The 25,533-nt window shown below is 43.1% G+C and overlaps 2 protein-coding genes across 8 annotated transcripts in view; one reads left to right on the forward strand and one right to left on the reverse strand.

The window, feature by feature from the left end:
- PEAK1 (pseudopodium enriched atypical kinase 1) overlaps nucleotides 1-4,222 on the reverse strand; it is a 196,962-nt gene extending 192,740 nt beyond the window's left edge. For 3 of the 4 annotated variants that reach the window (XR_008427431.2, XM_053929167.2, XM_024557495.4), the window contains exon 1: nucleotides 4,021-4,222. The gene's annotated coding sequence lies outside the window, so the exon portion shown is untranslated. Of the gene's footprint in view, nucleotides 1-2,544; nucleotides 2,745-4,020 lie in introns of all 4 variants that reach the window. The other variant, XM_024557496.4, reaches the window with a different exon arrangement.
- A 351-nt stretch (nucleotides 4,223-4,573) lies between these two features.
- The window catches only part of HMG20A (high mobility group 20A), a 73,801-nt gene continuing 52,841 nt past the window's right edge, over nucleotides 4,574-25,533 (forward strand). The window contains exons 1-2 of one of the 4 annotated variants that reach the window (XM_024557467.4): nucleotides 4,574-4,942; nucleotides 19,094-19,183. The gene's annotated coding sequence lies outside the window, so the exon portion shown is untranslated. The remainder of the gene's footprint in view (nucleotides 4,943-19,093; nucleotides 19,184-25,533) is intronic. The other 3 variants (XM_024557466.4, XM_045192825.3, XM_024557464.4) reach the window with 3 other exon arrangements.

A 25,533-nucleotide genomic window follows, 5' to 3' on the forward strand; every position in this document is an offset into this window, starting at 1 on the left:
ACCAATGCATTCGACCCCATCTGCTCCTATTGCTTCCAAATCCTCAGCTCCTTCAATCACCCCTCTTTTCCCCTCTCTCTCTCCCACCCTGCATGTTCAAATTCTCCCCTCCGATGGTTCTTTCCAATCCCACATAAACATGCCCCAAACTCTCTTAATTTAAAAAGGAGGGAAAGGAGTAAACTTCTCTAAATTTCCTTCATCTCCCTCCCTCCACCTATACTTTCTCTCCAGTCTTTTGTTAAAAACACTGAGCCCCTCTCAATTAGCTACACTTCTGGCTTGTTAGACATTCTTCAACCCTTTCAAATGACACAGCAATCAAGTCTCAGCAACGTTATTCAGTCTTATCTTACTTGGCCTGTTCATGGCAGGATACAGTGCTGACCACTCCTAGTCCTTGAAGCATTCTCCCTCAGTTTCTGTGCCAAATCTCTCATAGTTCCTTTTTTTCATCTTCCGTCTACCTAGTTCTAACGTTGGCTTCTTTTCAGTTGCTTGCCCCATTCAGTAGCTCACAACTTCAATCTTGTTTAACTCCATAATCTGATTATTTACCCTGTCCAGTTGATAACACTGCCTAAATGTCTTATATATCTACCCCTCCTTCTACATCCTTCATCACTGCTCCCCGTGAATGGCCTCACTGGTCTTGCTTCCAGTTTGCCCTTCTCTAATCCCGCACTCACTCCACAGCCAGTACGATAGGTCTAGAACACACATATGGTTCTATCACAGCATAATTTTTCCCACTAAATTTCACAGCCTTCAATGTAAAGTTGAAGCTCCTTAGCTCAGTTCATAAGGCATCAATGAACTGGTTTCTTAATAATTCTTCAGCCCCTATTCTAAAACTATGCTGTATACCTGTGGCCACCGAGCACCTAGTACTTGAATGTGACTAGTCCAAACTGAGACGTGGTGTAAATGTAAATACATACTAGATTCTAAGGACTTACGATTAAAAAGCAAATATCTCAATACTTTTTTATATTGATTATATGTTGAAGTGATAATATTTTGGATATACCAGGTTAAATAAAATATATTATTAAGATTAATTTCATTTCCCCTTTTTAATGTGGTTAAGAAAAATTTTAAAAACATACATATGACTACATTTGACTCAGATTTTTACAGGACAGTACTGCTCAAAAATGTCCTTTCCTTTTTTCTAAACCTAAATAACTCCTATCTACTTTTGAAGATTAACACAGGTAACCCAGTAAAATGTATTTCAAGACACCCCGTGACCCCAAGACCAAGGCTTGGTCAACAACCCCTCCTCCTCTGTGCTTCCATCCATAAGTTTCTGCTTGTCCCTCTTACACACCACACCACATTGTAATTATTGGTTATCAGCTATCTTCTCCTCACCTATTGCTCCTTGCAAAAAGAGAGATCATTCTACATGTACTCAGGGCTTACCACCACGTCTACCACTCAAAGGGCACTCAAAGTACTTTTCAAACAACTGTGAACTATCTATTCCTGGCCTGAAAGTTACTAGAAATTCTCCAAGGAAAACAAACCACCAATGAAGGAGCCTAGACTTTCTCAGGAGCTCTCCAGCAAGGAAAGGACTGGGGTGGAGGTGAGGAGCAGCAATTACAGAGAGAACAGCACTGAGAAAATAAAGCTCATCACATACGTGTCTCTTACAGTGAAAACAGGGATTTGCAGCAGTGATCAGGAACCATGAACTCACACTTGGCGTGCCAGGGGCCCCGTTTGATTCCTGAATTACTCAACCCATCCAACAATAGTATGAGCTGGTAGGTTTTGATACAAACAGCTAGAGCCCAGCACCTGTTTCACTTAAACAGCACATCACTGCAGTTAAAAACAACAATAAATGTCTCTCGTGAAAAAAAATGCTAATCTCATGATGCTTCGCCATGGAGCAATTTAGGAGAATTACATATGAAATGTGCCAGAGCATGAATTTATGACTGATGCTTATTTGGCAAAAGTGGCTGGCACTGCTAGATATAAAATACATGTATGCAAATAAGCAAATAAAAGTTTTTAAGCTCTCAAACTTAAATATTCACATCTCTACAAATGTACAAAGGTAAGTGTTTATGTAAAACATTCCAGGAACAATTCTTTAATCTGACTGTCAGGAACAGTTATGGAGTGGCGTTATTTCTTTCGGGTCCTCCTCAGGACTCGTAACAATGGATTCTAACGGAACGTTAATGAGGAACAAAAATTACCAAGCAGGTTTCTCTGTACTATCACTGGATAAAAGGAATAGTCCGAGTATCACAACAGGTTGAAGTGATCTTAACTTTTCCTTTCACCGAAACACTTTCCTTCCCATTCTGGAACCCAGCAAGTACAAATGTCAATCCTTAAAACAAGGGGTAGGGGTTGGGGAGGACGAGCACAGAGCGAAAAGCCTTAAAGGAAACAATCTGACCTTTCCCCACCTAATACAGTCATGTGAGTCTGCAAATGCAGATCCGATGAAGTCTGTCCTCCTCCCCCCCCCCCCCCCCCGACGGCCGTGGAAAGACGTGTGTTTTTCGCATAGCTTACGCGTTGCTCAGAGCCCACGCCGACCCGAGATGCAACCGAGTCCCGCTTCCACTGCCAACTGCCGAGTTCCGGGCTGAGGCTCCAGCTCCACGCTCGAAGCCAAGAAAATGCCCCGTGCCTGCCACTGCGGTTGCTGAACGAGTCACCAGGGAAGCGCGGGCACTTCGCCGGGTACTTCGGGCAGCGGGCGAGGTGAGCTCCTGGAAACGCGCGGAGTCACCGGAGAAGCCGTCAGGACACGGGCGTCCGAGATCGACCACGGAAAGGCTCACCCCGCGGAGAACTCTCGTTTTTCACTCCCACACTGCAGAGCAGTATGTGGGCTCTCCGACCCTTCGCGGACCGGTAAAAAAAGACTTTGTGGCTAAAGAAAATCAGTAGCTAGGCCCCAAACAGAATTCTCAAGGCAATCCCCATCTAGGTAAAAAGTTATTGATATACATCACCCAATGACCTAAAAAACGGCGCTTTGTGTAAGTCACCAAAGATTTAATTCAACGTATACTCTCACCGCATTTAACAGTTGCAGAAGTAAAGTGAACTGGGCTTTCTATAGCAATGTCAATAATGAAATCTAATTTTCCTTTAACTCAACACCAGCCTTCCGATAACTCCGTTCCACAGCTCTCCAACTCCTACCCCTGGATCTTAAAAATAACGGGCTGCGGGAAGGCTCCCTCGCCGGTTGCCCTCCGCAGGCTTTAACGTCGCCCAGCCGCGAAAGAAAGAAATCGGGCTCTCAGACGGGCGGTGCAGGCGCCGGGGACCGGGTGCGGGAGGGGGTTCAGTCCGCAGGTCCTCAGTGCGGGAGTTCGGAAAAGTTGCAAGAACGGATACGTCAAGGGGCAGAGGAGAAACGACCCGACCAGCTGAGCCGCTCCAAACCGTGCCAAGCCGCTCGTTCGGGGTCTCGCAAGCCGCAGCCAGAACCGAACGAGCCAAGAGCTATGGGGTTTCGTCGCGGTGCCGCAGGCGAGGCCGAGCCGGGGGCTCCCGGGCTTGGGCCGGGAGGTCCGTGCAGACGTGCGGGAGGAGCGAGAGAAATCCTCCCCGCCCCGGCCTCCCCGCGCCCAGCTCCTACAGCCCCTCCAGCCTCCACTCTCCCCTGCACCCTCCCAGCCGCACCCGGGGTCGTAGCTCGGCGCCATGTCCCAACTTTCCCTCCTCTGGGGGGCGCCGAGCTACCGGAGCCGCCGCCGCCGCCTCCCACGGAGGAGGAGGAAGTCGGCACGACAGGGAGTGGGAGGGGGCGCGCGGCGCCGGCGGGCCCCGGAGTCTGGGGGGCGCTAGCAGCCGGAGTGCCCGCCCCCGGCCGGCCGGCCGCCCGAGCCCCCGCGGGGACGCTACCCAGACCGCGCGCCCGCCCTCCCGCTCGGACTCCCCGGACTTGGCGTCCTCACACCGCGGCGACCCTGGTCCCACGACCGCCGCGACAGAAGGGAACGAAGGGGACGCGGGTAGCCCGACCCCCGTTACCTGAGGCGCGCACATGCTGCCGCACTGACCACCATCGCCGACCGTCCCGTCCCCTTCCCGGTCACGGAGGCCACCTCAGCCGAGCAACTGACACTCACAAGTAACTAACTACTCGTCCCCGCCGAGCACCCCGCGCGCTCCCGGCCGCCCACAGCCAGCCTCCCCGCGCCGGCCGGCCTCCTCACAGCCCCGCGCAACGCCCATCCGCGCGCGCGCGCGCGCGCGCCGGCCAGCTCCGGTGGGGGGGGGCGCGCGCGCGCGCACGGGCCCTGGACGCCCTCCCTCTCCCCCTGCAGTCCCGCGGAAGGAGTCGTGTGCCCCTCCTCTCGCGTTCCTCCTAGTTGGCTCGGGAGGGCGAGAGAACCGGGACCGGCGTGGAGGGACATTTCGGTTCCAGTAGGTCCTGAAGAAAAGGGAAATGAGGTTTTGGCCCAATTGGTGCCCGATCCCCTCGGTCGGTCTGCCGTCCAATACAGAACTTGTGTATTCAAGGACGCCAGTGTACAGAAATTGACCATTTAAGTCGCAAACCTTCTTACAGGCCGTAGCGACTAAAAACACTACATGTCCCAGAACCCTCCGCGAAAGAGTGCCTCGCTTGCGTAATCACGTAGGACTTCTGCGCATTAGAACAAAATAATCCCTCCGTTTTTCTTAAGGTATCGGGCATAATATTTCATATTTATCCTCATCGAAAGAACTTTTAAGTGTTACTGCGATAATAGAAGTTGCCTATGAGAAGGTGGTTAAGCGATTAGGTAAACGGGAAGAAAGGACAAAAATAAAGTGCTGCGGAGGAATTTTCCTCAAGCTGTGAGACGCAAAGGAAGAGTGAATGCGATCAAGAGGGGCTCAGAGAATTGTCTTCTTTGCAAGGAACCGTCTTTAGCCCCAGGCGCCTTCCTGCCTTTGTCGTCAGCAGGTCAGTAAGCAAGGCGAGCCTGGGGGTGGCCACCATGGAAGTGCCCTTCTGCCTGTTTTAATTCAGTTGTTAATTGGTTTGTGTCGGTTAGAGGCCGACTGAATGGAGGCACCTCACTTCCGGCTGGGGGAGGGGAGGGGTCGGAGGCAGTCCTCGGGGAGGGGGGAACAGAACTCACTTCCTGTGGGACTCGTGTAATGGATTAGGGTGCTCGACCCACTTCCTGTGTGGGCTAGGGCTTGGGAAAGGGATGCTCGGTGCCGTTGGCACAGTCCGTGTTTTAAAGATTTGGGATTGTGTTTAAGGTGAGAAGTTTGGTGGTTACACTGATCTCCGCTGCTAATGCCCACCCTCCAGCCAGAATTTATGTGAGGTTTGTTTTCAACGTGCCTGCTGGAATATATTCTCCCCAAAATTCTCTTGCTGCGTTCTTCAAAGAATTCTAAATACCGTGTTAAAATTCTCTACTCACCTCTGCGAAATGTCACACTTTCTCGTGTGACTTACTATTACCCACCTCTGTTCCTCGCCCCGCCCAGCGCTCCCGAGGTGCTGTGTGTGTGTCTTGACGGGCTGCAGGAACTGCCGCCACGATTTTGTTACAGTACTCGATATCTTACAGAAATTAACGAGGCACATTCCCCTTACCGGAATGGAAGTACTATATGCAAGTACCCACGTGCGTGTTACCTCCACTGATATGATTGGTTGTCTTACATTCTTAGACCTGTTGATTTTAGGCTGCAGGTTTTGCCCTGTGCTTGAGAACAGGCTTCCTGAGCCTTAAAAATTGTTACAGGTAACATGTAGCATTTTGCAAAACTTAGGCTTTACTACGTTTTCCTCTTTGTAATCTAATTAAATTCAGGTAGATTCAAAAATGGTATCTGTTTGCGGGTTTGAAATGTGGTGCAAGGATCAAGAGATTCAGCTCAGATTGTAAAGGGGGCAGGGATTGGCCCACAAGGGACAAAAGATGAACAGTAAGAACTTAGTATTTTTCCTGAATTCTCAGTGTTTTGTAGAGAAACTATGTGTAAAGTAGTAATAAACACTCAACAGTTTCGATGCCTTGGCTTCTGTTTTATGTACCCCAATACCTGGGTGGGTGTGTACTGAAGGAATCAAGCAGTTTGGAGTTGAGCTCTGAACAAATTTAGTCATTCTAGAATATCAAGTGAACTGAAGTGTCCTTCAAGGATTTTTAAAAGGATACAGCCTGTGTATTTTTTCCTTTTGGATTGTTACTTAACCTATCCTCAGACTTTGCAATTATTTTAATTCTAGTTCCTTTAAAAAGGTGTTTGGTTTGAGTTCATTAGAAAATATGCTTTAAACTGAATGTTACAGTAAAGGGGAAAATACATGTTTTAACCTTCTGAAGACAAAATATCTCAGACAATAAAATCAATCAGAATTTCTGCAGTAGTTGAAAAGGCGAGACAGAATAATGTGTTGTTGTTATAAGGTTAGGAATACATAGGCCGCCTCAAGCAAGTATCACTTGATTATAGAGAAAATGCATTCACTTTCTTCTCTATTACTGTAATAGAGAAGAAAATATGACACAATCATTCTAACAAATTGAACTATAGTGTTAGGAATTACTGAAGTAAAGATTGTGTTAAATGAAAACAGTATTAAAATACTGATTGAGATATATTGGTACTACGTTTTGGGAATTGTCTTTGGAAAGCAGAAGAGTTTTTTTTTATTGGTTTCTATGCTGTTCCATGGAAGAAATGCAGTATAAAAGAAAGAAGAATTGCTACAACTGAAAGACTTGAGCAGCTTGAAGAACTGTCTGTTCAGAAGAAAGCAATATATAAAGCACGTACCCGAGAGAAGATGGTTTGTGATAAGTGGCAGTTATTCACTGTTTCCATAAAAACAACAACAACAACAACAACAACTAGAAAAGCTTTTGAAAAATAGAAGGAAAGCACATGGAACCTGCTTTTGGTCACTAAAAGTATCTCTGGGGAGAGGCTTGCTATCTTCCAAAGGCTTTTTTAAAAAATACTCTTTGTTGTGGTTTTCGTCGCATGTCCTACTGGGTTGGCCAAAAAGTCCATTTAGTTTTTACTATAAAATAAAAGACACATTTTTCATTTTTACCAATAACTTCATTGATTTGCGTATTTGGGGTATGTCGGCTGTCTCCCACTATGGGCTTCTAGTGGGCAGAGGCCAGGGTGCTGCCACACACCTTCCAGTGCACCAGACAGCCCACGGCACAGACTGACCTGGCCAGAGTGTCAGCGGGACCAGGAAACTTTGCAAACCCCTTTTGACACATTTGATCAGTCACAGCTCCTTCTCCATACAGGGCACAAATCTTCTTTTGCAGTTCAGTTGCATCTTTACCTTTCCTGAAATAATGAAGCACAATATGCCAAAAATGTTGCATATCTTCTTCCACTTTCAATATTAAAATGGCTGCACAAAAATTCACCAATTTTGATACTTTTTTTAACACATGGTGATGTGACAGCTGTCATAATATAATCTAACACAATTGTTTCAAATAAAGTTAAGCACTACTAGAGCCGTAGTAGGGAAAAAACTAAGAATTTTTGGCCAACCCAATCATAGAAACATATTATCAAAATGAGAAAAATGCTTTTTTGTAAGTGTACTCTTGTTATATCTGAGTAAATGAATTTGAGATATTTCATTCCGTTATTTGCCATCTATAATAAAGAACTTGTCCATTTGATAGAGTGTTTAGATTAGATAGCCATTTTCTTTTCTAAAAGCAGTCATTGGATACACTGCTCACAGCAGTTTGAAATATTAAAACAGTAAGTCAAACTTCTGGATTCCATCGCACTGGAATTTGATTAATGACAGAGCGCTAGATACCATATATAATGCATAAGTGTCTTCAATACACTGCCTCTTCACACAACCAAAAGAAGGGAAAAAAGTGCCTTTTCCTTTTGTCTACTGTTCTTTGTAAAGTCATGCTGATGTTTTACAATTACTGCTTTTTTGTTTGTTGTTTTAGTGGGTTTTGCCATGAGGTCAAGTGTTAAGAGTATCCTAACAACTTGAATGGTTTTTAAACTTACTACTCTGCTTCTTTTTCTCTATTTCAAGGACTTCAAGAGTATTCAAATGAGAATATCTCCCCTTACATAACTTTTCATTATTTCAACAGAAGTTTATTGACTGCATTGCATGTGCTGGTTACTGTTCTAGAGACTTGGCATACATCAGTGAATACAGACAAATATCCAGATTCTTTTGAAGTTTACTCTAATTTCCAAATTAAAACTGGGATTTTGCTCCCTTGGTATTCTTACATAATATCTATAGTACGATCATTGTTCAGATTGGATCAGGAAGCAGCCCTAACCTTGATCTTTCTTGGTCTTGATCTCTAAGCCATTCTAAACCCAGTTTTGAATATTTCAGCCTAATTTTTCTCCAGACCATACAAACGCTTGTATTAAATATTCAGCCCTTTTCACTGAAACATGCATGGTAATCCTACCATACTAGAATCCTTGGTATGGTGAAAACAAGTGAAAATGGGCAATGGGGAAAATAAGGAATCTGGCAGGCCTAGGTGCAAAACTGGTGTCGACATTTTACTAGATGACTTAACTGGCTCGGCAACTTTGAGCCATTTACTTGACCTGTCTGAGCCTCAGTTGTCATCAGCCTAAGTGGGCTTGTGTGGTGGATCAAAGATATTATCTCACCTAGCACCGTACCTGGTGTTAGGAGCTTAATGAATGCTTTATTTTCCCCTCTGTCTTGCTTCTGCTATTCTGGCTGTTAAGATTTGTCCACATATCTGTTTGAAACCTTACGGATTCCCACAAGTATGGAGTACAGTACTAGGATTATTGAAATTCCATCTTTCCCTAACAACATGCTCACTTAGCTGTCAAGATTTTATTTTTAGTTTCTTGTGGGAAGACAATATCATTAGTTTCAAAGATCACTTTAGAAAATATACATAATAGAAAAGTTTTAAGAAAAGTTTAAGGAGTCAATAAAGTAATTTGAATTGTTATAAGACATTTGAACCATTCTTTTAAACCTATTAAATGCTAAGCCTAATATTCAAGGTCCTTCACAGTATGACCATATGTCTTATTACCTATTTATTCATTCCTAACTGAATTGGTTTCTGAGGAAAAACATAAATTCTGTACTGTATCCAGCCTTTCTTTGTTCTTGCTATCCTCTGCCTAAGATAGTTCCTCTTTCCCCAAGAATCCCCATCAAAATGCAGCCTTCTTTGAGGCCCTATCTCAAGTACCACCTTCAACTTCAAGAAGTATTTCCTAATTTCCGTCTTCTCTTTCCACTCTGTCAACCATATAGGCTCTGTTCATTGACTCTCTGTTGTGTGCTTTTCTTAGGACACTTATATCCTGTGCCGCCGCTTTTATTGCTTTTGTCATTGTTATTGTATGTAGAGTTTATGTGCTGCCATAAAAAGCTTCAGACTACATCTCGTTTCTGTGTCTCCTGTCAAACCTGGCATAATGCCATTAAAATCGTAAGTCTTAAGTGAGTGTTTGTGGAGTAGAACTGAAACTAAAAGTTTTGTCCACTGTTTATGCCCAACATTAACCACAGGGACGAGCATAAAATAGATACTCAAATAGCTATCAAAAGAAAGAGTGAATAGGTCATCGCTTTCTCATTTGCAGGTATCTCGGTGTCAATATGTTGATGAGCGTATATTAAACACCTACTCCATGATCTGAACTATGGGAACTGATCTCTGCCCTCAATTTAATTGGAAAGAAGTTGTAATTAATGTATGTAGACTCTGAAGACGGCAGGTGTTTGAGTGAAGGTGGGTGGCAAGGTCAGTATAGAGCTGTTGGCACTGTGAGAAATATCCTAGGCTATCTGAACTCAGAAGCAATAGATTTTGCTATCATGAGATGCTTAACTTACAATTCCACTCCTAAGTATACTCATATATACCCAGGAGAATTGAAAATGTATCTGCACACCTTTTTTTACATGAATGTTCATAGCAGAATTATTCAAAATGGGAACAAACCCAGATGTCCATCAATTGACGAATAAACAAAATGTGCTATAGCCATACAGTGGGATATTACTCAGCAAGAAAAAGGAATGAGCCCTGACTGGTGTGGCTCAGCGGGCTGAGTGTTGCGAAGGTCACCAATTCAAGTCTCGCTCACGACACATGTCTGGGCTGGGGGTGTGCAAGAGGCAACCGATTGATGTGTATCTCTCACATTGATGTTTTTCTCCCTCTCTTTCTCCCTTCCTCTCTATAAATAAATAAAATCTTGAAAAGAAAAAGGAATGAAGTAGTGGTACATGCTGTAACATGGGTGAACCTTGGACATGTTACAGTAAGGAAAAAAGCCAGACACAAAAGGCTACATACTGCATGATTTCATTTATATGAGATGTCTAGAATACTATATCTTTGACCTAATCAAAAAGAAATCTGAAGCTTTCCTCAAGATCCTAGAATGTCTTTCTCCTTTGTCAACACCCTTCTAAGTCTGCACATTCACCTCATAGAGACAAAAGTATTCGTGGTTGCCAGGGGCTGGGCATGGAGAGTGACTGCTTGCTGATGGGTATGGAGTTTCTTTTGGGAGTGATGAAAGTGTTCTAGCATTAGTGGTGATGGTTGCACAACCTTAATACTAAAATACCTTGTATAGCAGTATACTAAAAAAAAAGAACAGACTTGTAACCAAAAAGAGATGAAATTTGTGGCATGTGACAATGACAGTTTTGCGTCCTCCTATCCAATTTGGATGCCTTTTATTTCTATTTCTTGTCTGATCGCTGTGTCTAGGACTTCCAATACTATGTTGAATAGGAGTGGTGAAAGGAGACATCCTGGTCTTTTTCCTGATCTTAGTGGGAAAGCTTTTAGTTTTTGCACATTGAGTATGATGTTGGCTGGAGGTCTCCTGTATATTATGTTGAGGTTGCTCCCTCTGCACCCACTTTGCTGAGTGTTTTTATCGTAAATGGGTGCTGTACCTTATCAAATGCTTTATCCTTATCTATTGATATGATCATGTGATTTTTGTCTTTCATTTTGTTTATGTGCTATATTATATTTATTGACTTGCAAATACTGTACCATCTTGGCATCCCTGGGATGAATCCCACTTGATCATGGTGTATGATCTTTCTAACGTATTGCTTGGATGAGGTTTTCCCATATGTTGTTGAGGATTTTAGCATCTATGTTCATCGGCGATATTGGCCTAAAGTTTTCTTTCTTTGTTGTGCCTTTCTCTGGTTTTGAGATTAGGATGATGCTGGCTATATAAAAAAAAGTTTGGGTGTCTTCTCTCTTCTTGGATTTTTGGTATAGTCTATGAGAGATAGGGGTTAGCTCTTCTTGAAATGTTTCGTAAAATTTTCCTGTGAACCATCCAGTCCAGGCCTTTTGTGTGCTGAGTGTTTTTTGATTACTGCTTCAATTTTGTCAGCTGTTATTGGTCTGTTCAGGCTTTCTGCTTCCTCTTCATTGAGTTTTGGAAAATTGTATTTTTCTAGAATTTGTCCATTTCACCTAGGTTTTCAAATTTCTTGGCATATAGTTCTTTGTAGTAATTTCTTAAAATCCTTTGTATTTCTGTGGCATCAGTTGTAATCTCTCCTCTTTCATTTCTGATTGTGTTTATTTGGGTCCTCTCTTTTTTTGAATGAATCTCACCTTTAAGTGGAATCTAATCAACAAAAGAAAACAGGCAAGCAAAATGTAAACAGAGACATTGAAATTAAGAACAAACTGACAGTAACCAGAGGGAAGGTGGGAGGAGATAATGGGGGGAGAAATGGGGGTCAACAAGGAACATGTATAAAGGACACATGGACAAAGCCAAAGGGGGGAGGTAGAATCAAAGGTGGGAAGTGGGATGCCTGGGGTGGGGGTGAATGGTGGGGGGGGGGGGAATAGAGATAAGTGTACTTGAACAACAATAAAATGAAAATAAAAAGAAAAAAAACTACTAAGGAAAAAAAGTTAATATTTTCCTTACGGGTGATGAGCAGAGGTGTTAGTGTTGCATAAGGCAGATGAAGAAGCTCAGAGATTGCACCAAAAAGTCCAGGTCGGGCTCCCAACCCTACTAAAGCCTACTAGAGCAAAAAGGAAATTTGTAGCTCACTGCTGAAAAAATGGGCAGGTAGCAAGTAATTCTTCTCGACAGTGCCATCGTTGACCTCAAACCAAGTTTAATCCTGCCTCCCTTCTCCTGGAGTCTGACTTGAGTGTGCTAATGCATGACTGTACTGAAATAATTGATGAAGTTTATTGTAGCAGAATTGAGTCACAGAACCATCCTGGAGAAGAGGTAGACTGGGCTCTTTATGCAGACAGGAGGAGTTACATGGAGAGAGAAACAGAAAGGCTGGCTATGCAGTTTTGACTCTTCGAGGAATAATAGAGTTCAAGGCCTTACTGTCATGAACGTCTGCTCAGAGAGCTGAGCCAAGTGCACTGATGAGGGCACTGGAATTGTCGCACAACAAGGGAGTGAATGCACACCTATTCAAGGTACACTTTCCTAATTTTGGATGCACACGGTTCGATCTGGAAGGAAAAAGCGCTATTAACCTGCAATAAAAAATGATATTAAGCATGCCACAGGAAATTTTAAATTATTAGAAGCTGTTCAGGAACCTTTACAGATGGCAGTTGTACACTGCCCTTGGCATCAGAAAAAGGACACTGAAGTAGCTAGAGGAAACAATTTGGCCAATCGAGCAGCAAAAGAGGGTGCTACAGGAACATTTATAATGCCTTTGGTACCATTTCTGGACTTGTCACAATTCCATGTTTTATGTTTGATTGCAGACTTAAAAAGCTAAGAGCTGGGATTTTGATGAAGAAAGCCCCAATAGTAAAGGGAAAAAGAATATGAAAGGAGATACACTGCTTTCTGAACACTTAGTACAGCCAGTCATGAAACATTTGCGTTAGGCCACTCACTATGGAAGGGTTTCATTAACCACCTATATTGAACCATAGCTCACAAGTCATGGAATTTCTAAAGCCAGATGGAAAACAATAGCTAGGTATATTGTGTGCCAGAAGAACAACCCCAAGACAGATCCCCATCAGGAGAAAGAAGGGAAACAATACCAAGGACAGTTTGAGCACTGGCAGATGGACTTTGCCAGATGCCGAGGATCCAAGAATGAAAATATTTCTTAGTCCTTGTTGATACCTTTTCAGAATGGGTAGAAGCTGATCCTGCTAGAACTGAGAAATTCTCAGAGGTATTGAAAACCCTGAAGGAGTTAATTCCTCACTTTGGCCTACCCAGCAGCGACCAGAGTAATAATGGAACTGATTTTATTTCAGAAATTACACAGAAAGTAATCAAACTTTTAAGAATGAGGTGGAGCCTCCAGACAGCATGGAGACCTCAGGCTTCTTGAACAGTGGAGAAAATGAATCATACCTTGAAGAAAAATATAGCTAAATTGTGTCAAGAAACTCATCTCAATTGGGATCAAGTTTTGCCTGTTGCCCTGCTCAGGATAAGGGTGGCTCCTCTAAGTGGGATTCAATTAGTCTTTATGAAATTGTGTATGGGTGACCATTTCAGACTATGATTTGGGTGGGATGTGAGCAAGGTCTGTCCAGAAAGTATTCAGCCATGTGTATGAAAAATAGAGACATTTAGCCCTGGCCAGTGTGGCTCAGTGGGTTGAGTGCCAGCCTGTGAACCAAAGGGTCACCAGTTGAACTCTCAGTCAGGGCACATGCCTGGGTTGCAGGTCGGGTCCTTGGTTGGGGGCATGCAAGAGACAACCACACATTTGATATTTCTCTCCTCTTTCTCCGTTCCTTCTCCTCCCTAAAAATAAATGAATAAAATCTTTTTTAAAAAAACTTTAAGAAAAATAGAGACATTTACTGAAGAAGATACAAGAAACACTGTACATAGGACAATGACCCTTCAGTCCCCTTCAAAGTATGCACCTTGAGACCTCACAGAGTTCTCCCAGTGTCTCTCCCACTATTCAAAACACACTCACTGCAGTCTTTTGTTGGAATCACCACCCACTTCCCCATCATATTTTCCTTAATCTCATTGATGGCCTGAAATCTCTTCCTTTTCTAATTTAATTTTAGTTTTGGGAAAAGCCAGAAGTCATAGGGCACCACATCTGGGCTGTATGGGGGCTGAGTCACCTGGAGAACTTGATGTTTCACCAAAAACTCTGCATGAGACAGATCCATGAGCAGGCACGTTCTCGTGATGAAGCTGCCAATCACCAGTTGCCCATAGCTGTAGCTATTTTAGTCATATTTCATCTCTCAACCAACAAAGAACACTGAGCTAGTACTCCTTATTGTTTGGCCTGGAGGGGTGTATTCATGATAGACAACACCTTTCCAATCAAAAAACACAGTTGACATGGTCTTGATCTTGCTGCAACTTTGCTACACCTTCTGCAGGCATGGAGAACCAGGCAGCTTCCATTGCAGCAATTGGGCCTTCATTTCCGGATCAAAGCCATAGACCCACAATTCATTTCCTTACTTTCTAAAGGAAATCTAGTTTGTTATTAGCGGTTTAAATCAAGCCTTAAGCACCCTCACCTCAATGTTCATTCTGCTCTGGTAGCAGAAGCTATGGGACAAATCTTGCCACAGCCTATTTTACACCGAGATTGTGTCAAAATCTCGGACACAGTAGTTTTTGGCATCCCCAGAGGAGCTTCTAGTTCTTGCACTGTTAGTCACCAATCTTTGTTGATTGCAACCTGAACACATTCAACATTCTCAAATGTTCTGCTTGTTGCAGGCCTTCCAGAACATGGATCACTTTGAACAAATTGTCTACTATCTGTGAAGTGTTTGTGCTACACTGTTGTTTGTGCTACACTCACTGCATTGTCTTTAAAAGTCTCCTTAGACATCTGAATAGTTTCCATGGAGGAATGTTCAAGCTTAACACAAAATTTGATGCAGATTCATTGCTCTACTCGCTCATTTTGAATGCAGTGGCCACACAATACACATACTCAATGGTACCATCCATCCTCCATTTACTAGTACAGTGAAGTTGTCATTGTTCACACATGTGCATTCCAGTCCACTCTTCTTAGCTGCCAGGCGACATCAATGTTGAACAAACAGTTCTAATTATATTAACAATGGCTGGACTTTTTCCGGACATACCTCGTGTGTGTGTGTGTAGATCAAGAAGTGAAAGTAAAGAACTATGTACAACATCTAAGCCAGACATTAGCCGTGAATAATGACCTTGTGTGTATTGGAGATCTTCCCCCAGAGATTCAACACATTCCTTTGGGCCTGAGTAGATCAGGTTCTACTCAAGGCTTGGAAGACAGGATCTCCAGATAGCCAAGTAGAAGAGAAATGAATTGGACCTTGGAATGTACTGCTCACCACATCAATCACCTTGAGTGATAAAACCTTGGATTCATCACACCAGACTAAGAATGCACCAGAAGAACAATGGACTGCCAAACTGCAATAAGACATGAAGGTCATCTTTTCAAAACAGTGACTTACATTCTCTCCTATGTTATGGAGAACTTCTTTCAAAAAAGGTGAAAATATTTGGGTGTATTTAGTAAAAACATTCTAAATATCTTTGACTTTTGTCTTGCAGAAGGAGCATATGTTGAACAAACTTTCACTGTATGTCTTGTAGGTATTTATACGCTGCTGGAAAGCCTGCAAAGTTATTAATATGATTGAGAACCTATGGTTTCTCTAAGGATGGGCAGATGTTTTCTTTAAAAATTGCTATTGTAGCCACAGCTAGAGAGTGTGCAACCTTTGTCAGCTGTACTAAAAACTGTTTTATGCTTTCAGCAGACATGGAAATGAATTGCATCACCACCACTAATGTATCTTATGCCTCCAGTCACATGAAATTGCCTGCAGGATGGTTTCTGCTATGTGGAAGGACTGTTTTTTTCCTACACGCTCAACATGCTCAATACATGCTCAATGGAAGTAAATGATTACTTCCATTTGAATCTTACTTCTTAGAAATGAGGTAATTAAAACTAATAGAGAGAGACTTCCAGTCAAGATGGAGGCATAGGCAGACATGGCTCTACTCTTCGCACAACCACATCAAAATTACAACTAAAATATAGAACCACCATCACTCAGGAACGTCAGAAATCCAGTTGAATGGAAGTCTGACAAGTACAGAATTAAAGAACCCACATCCATCAAGACTGGCAGGAGGGGTGCAGACACGGACGTGCTGGCACCCACCCATGTGGATAAAAATTCCGGAGGAATATCTCAGGAATGACGAATCCCAGACCCACACCAGGTCCCCCAGGTCCCACCAGGTTTCCAGGATTCTAGTGCCAGGCAAATAAGTGCCCACAACTTCTGGCAGCAAAACCCAACTGGGATAGAGTTGGTGGAAGAAACTTCTGGAGCCCCACATAGTTCCTGTTAAAGAACCCACACACACATTCATCTACTTAGACTCAGTCCCTCTGAGCTCCAGGATAGGAGAAACTGAAGTGTCTGGCATCAAGGGGAGCAGAGGCCATTGTCCCTTTGCTAAACCCTCTCCCCACAGAGCTGGCAAGCTGGTGCCATATCTGAGACTCCATCAACCTGGCTAACAGTGTTTGACCTGCCTTGGAGAGCCCCAGAGGCTCTACCCTACTCAAGCTGATCTTCCATGAGAATTGCTGGTCTTGGCTCCTAAATGCTATCAAACAAGCAACAGCTGGCTTCAGTGAGCCCTAGCTGCAGCCAGATTAGATTGACAGCTTGGCTTTGCCTGGGAATCTGCAACCCCAGCACAAGCAGCAGCCATCTCAGATTGCTCTACATACAGCTCAGGCAGGGTGCCTGGGGCTAAACACAGATGGGGGCTGACCTTGGTCTGCGCCACCAGGGAAACCCCAGGGCCAGAGCACCCAGTGGACAGCTACAGACCACGTCAGAGCGCCACCACCCTGCCCCTGCACAGCTGATCCTCTACTGACAGCAGAGGCTGCTGGTTAAGTGGTTACAGTCAGTCCTAGCAGCTGACTGGCCTGGGTAAATCCCTCCCATTGATCTGCCAACAGCAACTAAGGCTCAACTACAAGAGGAGGGTATACTCAGCCCACACAAAGGGCACACCTCAATTACCCAGTTTGGGTGATAGGGGAGGCTGTGCCACTGGACCCTACAGGACACCTACTACATCAGGTCACACCAGAAGACATTCAGTCAAAGCAGCTCTACCTAATACACAGAAACAAACACATGGACGCTGCCAAAATGAGGAGACAGAGAAACATGGCCCACGTGAAAGAACAGATCGAAACTCCAGAACAAGAACTGAACAAAATGGAGATGAGCAATCTATCAGATGCACAGTTCAAACCACTGTGTATAAGGATGCTCAAGGAAGTTAGTGGGGACCTCAGCAGCATAAAAAAGACCCACTCAGAAACAAAGGACACACTAATTGAAATAAAGAAGTTGTTATAGGGAAACAACAGTAGAGTGGATAAAGCTGAGAATCAAATCAATGATTTGGAACATAAGGAAGCAAATAACAACCACTCAGCACAACAAGAAGAAAAAAGAATCCAAAAATGTGAGGACAGTATAAACAGCCTCTGGGAAGACTTCAAGAGGTCCGACATTCACATCTCGGGGTGCCGGAAGGAGAAGAGGAAGAGCAAGAGATTGGTGTTGAGTCACTGTGTTCCAGGGAGGGAGCGTTCGCGGCACAGACAAAGAATTGTTGATCAGTGGATATAGAGATACTAGGAAAATTGCTGTCAACTGCAACTCTTACCTGCTTAACCTTTTTCAAACCCCTCACTTACCCTTTCCTTCTCCTTATAAAAAGGTCATTTGAGAGGAGATATTAAGTTGGTCTTTAGTCTACATAACCCACCATCTTCTCAGATCACTGGCCTCCGAATAAAGTGAGCATAAAGATCAGTGCTTGTCCCCCTGTATTCATTCCGATAGTGACAGGCAAGCACGATCACTGATTTTTCTGGTTTCATTCCCGCTGTATATGGTTACTCTTCTTTGCCATATTTGTGGGGATAGTTCTGAGCTGAGAGAGTAAGAAGAGAGAATGAATATATCACTAGGAATGATCTCTAAGGCTCCATTCAACAATAAGATAGAAATGCCTCTAAAGGCGTACTTCCTAGATAGGGGAGTAAGGAGAATCTAGTCAAAGGGAATTCTCAATAGAAGTCCTTGCTAACAGGCAAGTGAGTATGTTTAATGCAGAAGGAAGACAAAACAAGTGACCCTGAAAATTCTTATTCCCTGGGACCTAGTCCTGCTTTACTGGACCCAGTGAGCCTTTGAACAGCAATGGGAAACTCTGGAATTAAAAGTGTTGCTAGATTTTAATAAATACACGAAACACCAAAATTCTTGAAGTGATTCAATTAGTCTGGTTGCTCCTAGTTAGTGTTACATGATTTTAAACTTGTTTTTGTTTTCATCTGAAGACAGAGGAAACAAAATCAGTAGCTTATATATTCTAGGAAGGAAAATATCTTCTAAGTATTAGATGGGAGTTGCCTTGCTAAGGTAAGAGCCTGGAGGCTCCGTGTATGAAGGGCAAGCTTTATCATATTGGGTAGGGTATTTAAAGGAAACATGTTCCTAGGAAACTGGTCTTCTAGAGCTTTAAACATGCCAAATTTGAATTCTGTGAGTTGGTTTATTTTCTGAAGTCTTGAGCATTGTCAGCATTAGGATTCTAAATCAAAATATACCAAAATAAATTTGAGCTTTACATTAGTAACAGAACAGAAGGTATTTATCTACCCAACACTAACAGATCCAGACACTAGACACCAAGAACTGCAGTGGAGAAAGATTGGCTGTATTTTATGAATCGCTCCATTCAGGAGAATGGGAAGCTAATGCTCAAAAGTCCAGACTCCTCCATGTTACGCAGGTTACAAGACAACAGGGGTTAGGGACTCAGGGTCGCGCTGGGAGCTTGTTGGTTGGAGGTAAAGTAAGGTAACAGTAATAAATCATTTCTCCAAGTCTTAAGAACAGTTCTGACGTTCTTCTGGTGGTCTTCTGTTCGGTCAAGTGGGAAGGTGGCCAGGTGGTCGGTCCACATTTGGACTCAGGAATTTAAACATTAACTGAAGATGTTATCTTGTGCCTGCCAGAGATCTGGATCCTGTGACCATTCTGGGCTACTGTCTTCAGCTGCCTTGGTGGTTGCTGGTGATTGAGAGAAAGACCCGGTTCCCCAAAAGGTATGTCTATATATAGAGAGAAAGATGTCTTATAGAACCAGGATTTAAAGCTAAGTTTAATCAAAGTGATAAGGACCCTCACTTTCACATTTCTTCTCTTTTAGTGTTTTATGAACCCTGAGAAAGAACATACCTACTAAAAAGTACCAAAAAGGGCTCCTGGTTGCTAACTGGGCTCACACTTAAAAAAGATAAAACAGCCCAGCAGCTTTTTTCTACATAGGGGCCTCTCATGCAAACAGCACTTCAGGGAGAAGCCTACCCTGAACTCCCTGACACTTCACCAAAGTGCCTGCCTGCACTTTGTTTCTGGTATCTGAGCCAGTCATTATAAAGGAGTTCCTGGAATCCTATCTCAACCAATAGGGCTGAGGCTTTCTCCATCCAATTGGAGCTACACAGCTATGTCCCCATCAACATCTTCACCAACCAATCAGAGCACCTCCATTCTTACCAATCATGTAAGTGTCTTTTGGACCAATAAAAAAAAATGGGGGATTTGGAGTCCTCTTTTGCATGAGGACAGACCAATCAAGGGACCAGATGCAGGAACTTCTGTATATATAAGCAAACTCCCCTCTAGCTCTGGGAGTTCACTTTCCCTTTCCACTGAAGACTGAAGATTTCCCTGGTTTGTCTTGCCTGAGCAGAGTAGAGCACTGTCACTGTAGCAGCGAGGCAGACTGGGGCAGAGTAGAGCAGGGCAGACCAGACCCAACAGATCAGAGCAGAGCTGGACCCAGAGCCGGACCCAGGGCTAGAGCTGGACCCAGGGCTGCCTCACAGCCATCCTGTTTTCAGAGCCCTGCTGTACCAGAATTGAGATATTTTGCACGGAATAAAGTTTCCTTCTTCACCACACCCCAAATTGGGGATTCCTGTTGGCATTTGAACTGGTGCCAATGACCAACCATCAGTTGACAGTTTAAAACTGTTAATAAGCACATAGCAATTGTGCCTGTTTGTTTTGTGAGAAGAACTGAATTTCATTGTGCTGTTCAAAATAGTGAAGACTATTAACTGCTCTCCTCCCTGTGACTGAAGTTTTGTGTGTGTACTATTTTTTGTTTTTGTCTTCGTCTTTTGGCTGAAGAAAAGTTTCCTACTACCCAAAGCTTTTTTTTTAGGAATTCTTCCTAGACAGAGAATTTAATTTGTAAGTTAGTTGATTAAAATTAAGCACGTTTTTGTAGGACCTATTTCCTTTTATTACACTGCAGTTTTTATAAATGATCTCTGATTTTCCTTCTCAAACCCTATAATTTTACAATATTAACCAGCTTTGAAAGGATAAAAGGTTTAGGAGTTACTGTCTCTAACAGAAAGAAACATTCTTTCCATCTTTTCTTTGAAGCATTGTTTTGCAGCTGCAAGTTTGAGCTGAAAAAAGCATAAAATATAAGTAAATAGAGGAGCAGTGTTCCTTGAAACAGTAAGGACCCTTGCTCTAGAGTTGTAAAGTAGTCGGTTTTGTGTCAGGAGACTAGGGATATTTATTTCTTCTGCTTTCCCATATATTGCATTCCTCAGGTCCGATTTCAGTCCTTTTGTTTTAGAACTAGACGGGAATCCTATTTACCTCTTTGACATGAGTCTGGATTTCAAACATGTAAGTAAGTATCCTGAGCAAAGTGTTCTTCTCAGGTGTTTACTCCGCTGGTATGTTCTGTTTCCTTCACATTTCCAATGCGTCTATGACTTTGTTGTGATAATTAGCAGTTATCTTAGCTGGTCACCTCATCTGTTACAGAACTTAGGGATTTCTGCACCTTAGGGTGCTGTGTTCAAGAACAAGACTGGTTGTCATGAGGTAGTTTTGCTTGCTTGTAGCAAGTAAAGGAGATGGGATTCATATCCAAAGCTCTGTCTCTTGGGAAGGCTTAGCCATTGCCTATACAATTACACATTGATTTCTTTGCAGTTGGCCACATTTATCTGGTGGAGGTCAAGTCAGGGGCATCCTGTTTACAGCTGCTCTGCATTTTAACATTTAGCAAGAATAACATTTAGTAAGAACTGCCCAGAACTTCAGACCCTTGTCCTATCTAACATGTTTAGTTCATCTCTCTTTCCTGTCTTTCTCATATGTTTAAATAAATATATTTACACAGCTCAGTGACTACACCCTTTACATTTTTTACTGTTTATGCATCTGTTCCCCCACTAGATTATGAAATGTAAAATGATAAGAATTTCTTGTCAATCTTATTTACTAGTGTTTGATGTCTCACACAGTGATATATGATATACTATAAAAACATTGTTTTTCATCTCCATTTAATACCCATTTTTCCTCTTGATAAACATAAAATGCCTTAGATTATACTGTGTTGGCCAAAAAGTCCATTTAGTTGTTTCTATAAAATAAGATAGTTTTAGTTTTCACCAATAGTCTTATTGATTTGGATATTTTGAGTATATCAGCTGTCTCCCCCATGGTATATAACATTGATTGTTCTCAATTAATGTCTTGACTTGATTGCTTTCAACTTCAGCTGGTCTACCCACCATGGAGCATCGTCTAGCGAGAAATCTGCCAGCATGAAGCTTCACCAACCGCTTTGGACGTGTTTGGTCATTTACAGCACGTTCTCCACACAGTGTACCAATCTTTTTTTGAGGTGCAATTGCATGTTTACCTACTTGATATAATAAAGCATAGTATGCCAAAAATGTTACATATTTTTTCCATCTTCAATATTAAAATGGCCCCACAAAAATTCACCAATTTTGAAAAAATTTTTTAAATGCACACTGATATGACAGCTGTCACAATCTAATCTAACAGAGTTTTTTCAAATGAAGTTTATGACAAGTAAACACTACTGGAGCCATCTCATGGAAAAAACCAAACTAACTTGTTGGTCAAGCCAATAACATTGACTGTCATTGAAAATACTTTTTCATATGTCATGTTACTGGTGAAAGCCGGGCTTTTTCACAGATCAAGAGAAAGCATTTCACAGGATCACGGGAAAAGCATTTCACACATGGGAGATTGTGGTGTGGCAAGATTTACTCACATGGAAATAGAAAACTGCCCCTGTATCCCATCTTCATCTGTCCTGCCAGGGAAAAGTCCAACCATGTATCCAACAAGGCCAAAACCAAGGCCATTGTCCAGAGTTCTGTTTTATGTTAAAGCTTAGTCCATTGGAGTACGCAAGTAGCTGCTAAGCAGTTTGAATCCCATCCAGGTAGCTTAGTGCCGTTCCAGGCTGCTCTGCTGTGCCCAGGCTCCTGCCCGGAGCAGCCTGTTTTGGAGGGTGCACAGCTGCTACACCCCCATCGTCTCTAGGAAGAGAATGCAGGAGCAAACAGGCAAGGGCATGTTCCTGAGCAAAAGAGAGAGAGCTTTTTTATTAGGCTGAGTTATATTGTCTTGTGTTTGGGATGGACCAGGCATCCCAAATGCCTGAAAGTTGGTTATTTTCAAATTAACCATTAACCTCCCAAGCTTTCGCAGGTTTCTGTTGGTTTGTCTCCCAGTCTACTTTCCCCAAGCTAGATTGTCAGGCCTTTGTGGTTGCCATTTGGGCCCCTACTGTGCATGTGCACCTGCCCCCCACCCCAATATTTTGGGCAAGAGGACTGAGAGATTGAAAAACTGGTGTGCAGGAGAGGGAGGGTTGTTAATCCCCTTTGCAGGGCAATGCTGTGATTCCCTGGAATGTGTGATGCTCTAGCTTCTTGGCTAAGTAAGCAGGCTTATGCTTTCTGGTTGGGTAGGCCCAAAAATGTCTGATTGCCTCTGCCTCCCTCCTTCACTGATAACTAGCTAAGTACCTACAGGAACAATATGGCTCCCTAAAAGGCATATGCCCATTCTGGTGTTCTCTTCCCCACCTCCCACCTCTCCTCCCCTACCTGATACATTCCCACTTTTTCACTGTTTCCTAGTACTTCAGTGTCGCAGGAAATTAATTGGGAAAGCACTCTACACTAAGTAATGCCAAGTTCTATTGATTACTCTAACTTGCAGTTCAGCACTGCTCCGAAGTTGTACTTGAGCAGTTTTCTTCTCGTTTACTAATAGTAAAAGCAGTGCTTCAATAGGCCGTGTTGGAAGGGCAACTTGGGACCAGTAGACAGACACCAGTGAAAAGCCAAGTGGGTGGACTGTTACTTCAAAAAGCAGTACTCTGCTTGTAAAATGACATATTTGCTTTGGTAGAATAAAATATATTTTATTTTCCCTATGTTTTCACTGTACTTCACACCTGGTAAAGACCACTATTTCTAGACGTTTGTGATGTTTGGCATTTCTTACAACACGTTTCGTTTCCTGATGGTAACAGTTCTCCATTAAGGTTCTGTTAAGGGGTGGTTGGGGATGTAACGCACGTACAGTGATCGAACTGTTGAGAAAAAAATACGAACGATGCCCAGTTGCTTTTAATGATCTAATACTTCTGTTACATTTTTTTAGAAAATATATGACTCATAGGTTTGCAAAACTCTTACTTCAAAGGTAAACAAAGATGGAAGATTTATGTTTGTTCTAACTCTGGCCTCTTCCCACTTCTCATTGTTTGAGAATAATCTCTCCAGACCAAGGAGAATAACAAACTGTAAAATTCCATAAAGCAAATCTCCACACCACTTGACAGGACGCACCATCTAGGTCACACAGTAAAGGTGTTCAACAAATATTTACGGTTGGCCTACAAACATTACAGACATTTCCATTAAGTGGTGGCCGGATTGTTTCTTTTGTGGCTCCATAAAGAACACCTCAAAAAGTTGCAAGTATATTGTCAGTGTCCCAGGCCCAAAGTTCCTGTGTGCTTCAAAAGAAAGGCAAATACTCCATGGACCACGGTTTGGAGCAAGGAGAGGTTTATTTATTGAGAAAGCCTAATTCAATAGTACTGAAGAACTAATTTTCAAATTCATTTTAAGAGAGTCTGGAATCCAGTCATCTCTTATTGTTAAGGGAGGGGAGGAGGGGCGAGGCAAGAGGTGGGTGCTGTCCATAGACGTACAGGCCTGGAAAGGAATCCAAGGAGGAGTGTGAAATTTCTCATTTCCTTAGTTCTCTGTTGTTCTGTTGACTCCTGCTAATCTGAGTCCAGTTTTTGGAGACTCCAACGAATTATTGAAAAGCAGTCATTACCTTGTGCATATTTCCTCACCTCTTTGCTGCCCAGGGGGCTGCTCAAACCTCAGCAGAATTCCTCTAGTTAATTAGCATATCTATAGCAGGAGCCACCAGCCATCAGAGAGAGCCAGCGGTTCCTGCTTTCACATCGATACAGCCCACCTCTATCACTAAGCAAGTTATGAGGCTACAGTCAAAATATATGCATGCCACAGTTTATATTCTTTTCCTAATTTTAGTTATTTTGAACCTAGGAATTGGCTACCTTCAAAATGTCAAGAATATAGTCACGTCTTGCTACCACTACTACCACTGTAATCCTTGTCTTTCAGATGGATTATTGCAGTAGATTCCCAAATGATCTCTTTACTGCCACCCTGACCCACTCCACACTTAATTCTGTTCTCTAAACAGCCAGAGTCATCCTATAAAAATGTTTGGTTCCGTGCCTTACCTGCTCAAAACCTTCTAGTGATTTCTCGTTGTAGAATAAAAGCAAAAAACCTTACTATGACTTACATCAACCAGTGATGGTTGGCACCACTTCAAGTGCCAACACGAATACCCAGTTTGGGGTGTGATGAAGAAAACTATTCAGTGCAAACAGCTCAACTGACACAGCAAGGCTTTGAAACAGCAGGACCGTGGAACAGTACATCTGCAAGGCAGCCCTGGGACCAGGTGGCCCTGGTTCCAGGCCCCTCTCAAACCAGACAGCTCTGCTTTGTGCCAGTCAGCTTTGCCTTTCTTTCACTGGCCTACTCCACTCTGTTCTGGTGAGCTCTGTTCTGTGCCGTGCTGCTCTGGCTTCCACTGGTGTGCTCTAGTGAGACATCTTCAGCATTTCAGCTCAGTCAGGTAGATTCAGTCTTCAGTGGAAAGGGAAAGTGCATTCTTCCAGGGGGGAGCTGACTTATATAGACAGAAGTCCTGCACCTGGTTCCTGATTGGTCCACCCTCATGCAAATGAAGACTCCAAATCTTTGCAGTTTCATTGGTCCAAAAAGCACTTTTCTGATTGGTCAGAATGGAGCTGCTCTGATTGGTTGATGAAGATGTTGATGGGAATATAGCTGTGTTGTTGGTGGAAATTAGGCCCTTCTACAGGATCACAAGGAAAGCATTCTTAGGACCCACACAGGGGAGATTGTGGTGTAGTAAGGTGTTTTATTTGTGTGGAAGTTCATCCCTGAGTTTCCAGTGTCCCATCTCTGTCCATCCCAGCATGGAAAAAGTCCAACCTTGTCCT

Source organism: Desmodus rotundus, chromosome 7 (assembly GCF_022682495.2).
Source record: "Desmodus rotundus isolate HL8 chromosome 7, HLdesRot8A.1, whole genome shotgun sequence".
Classification (NCBI taxonomy): domain Eukaryota; kingdom Metazoa; phylum Chordata; class Mammalia; order Chiroptera; family Phyllostomidae; genus Desmodus; species Desmodus rotundus.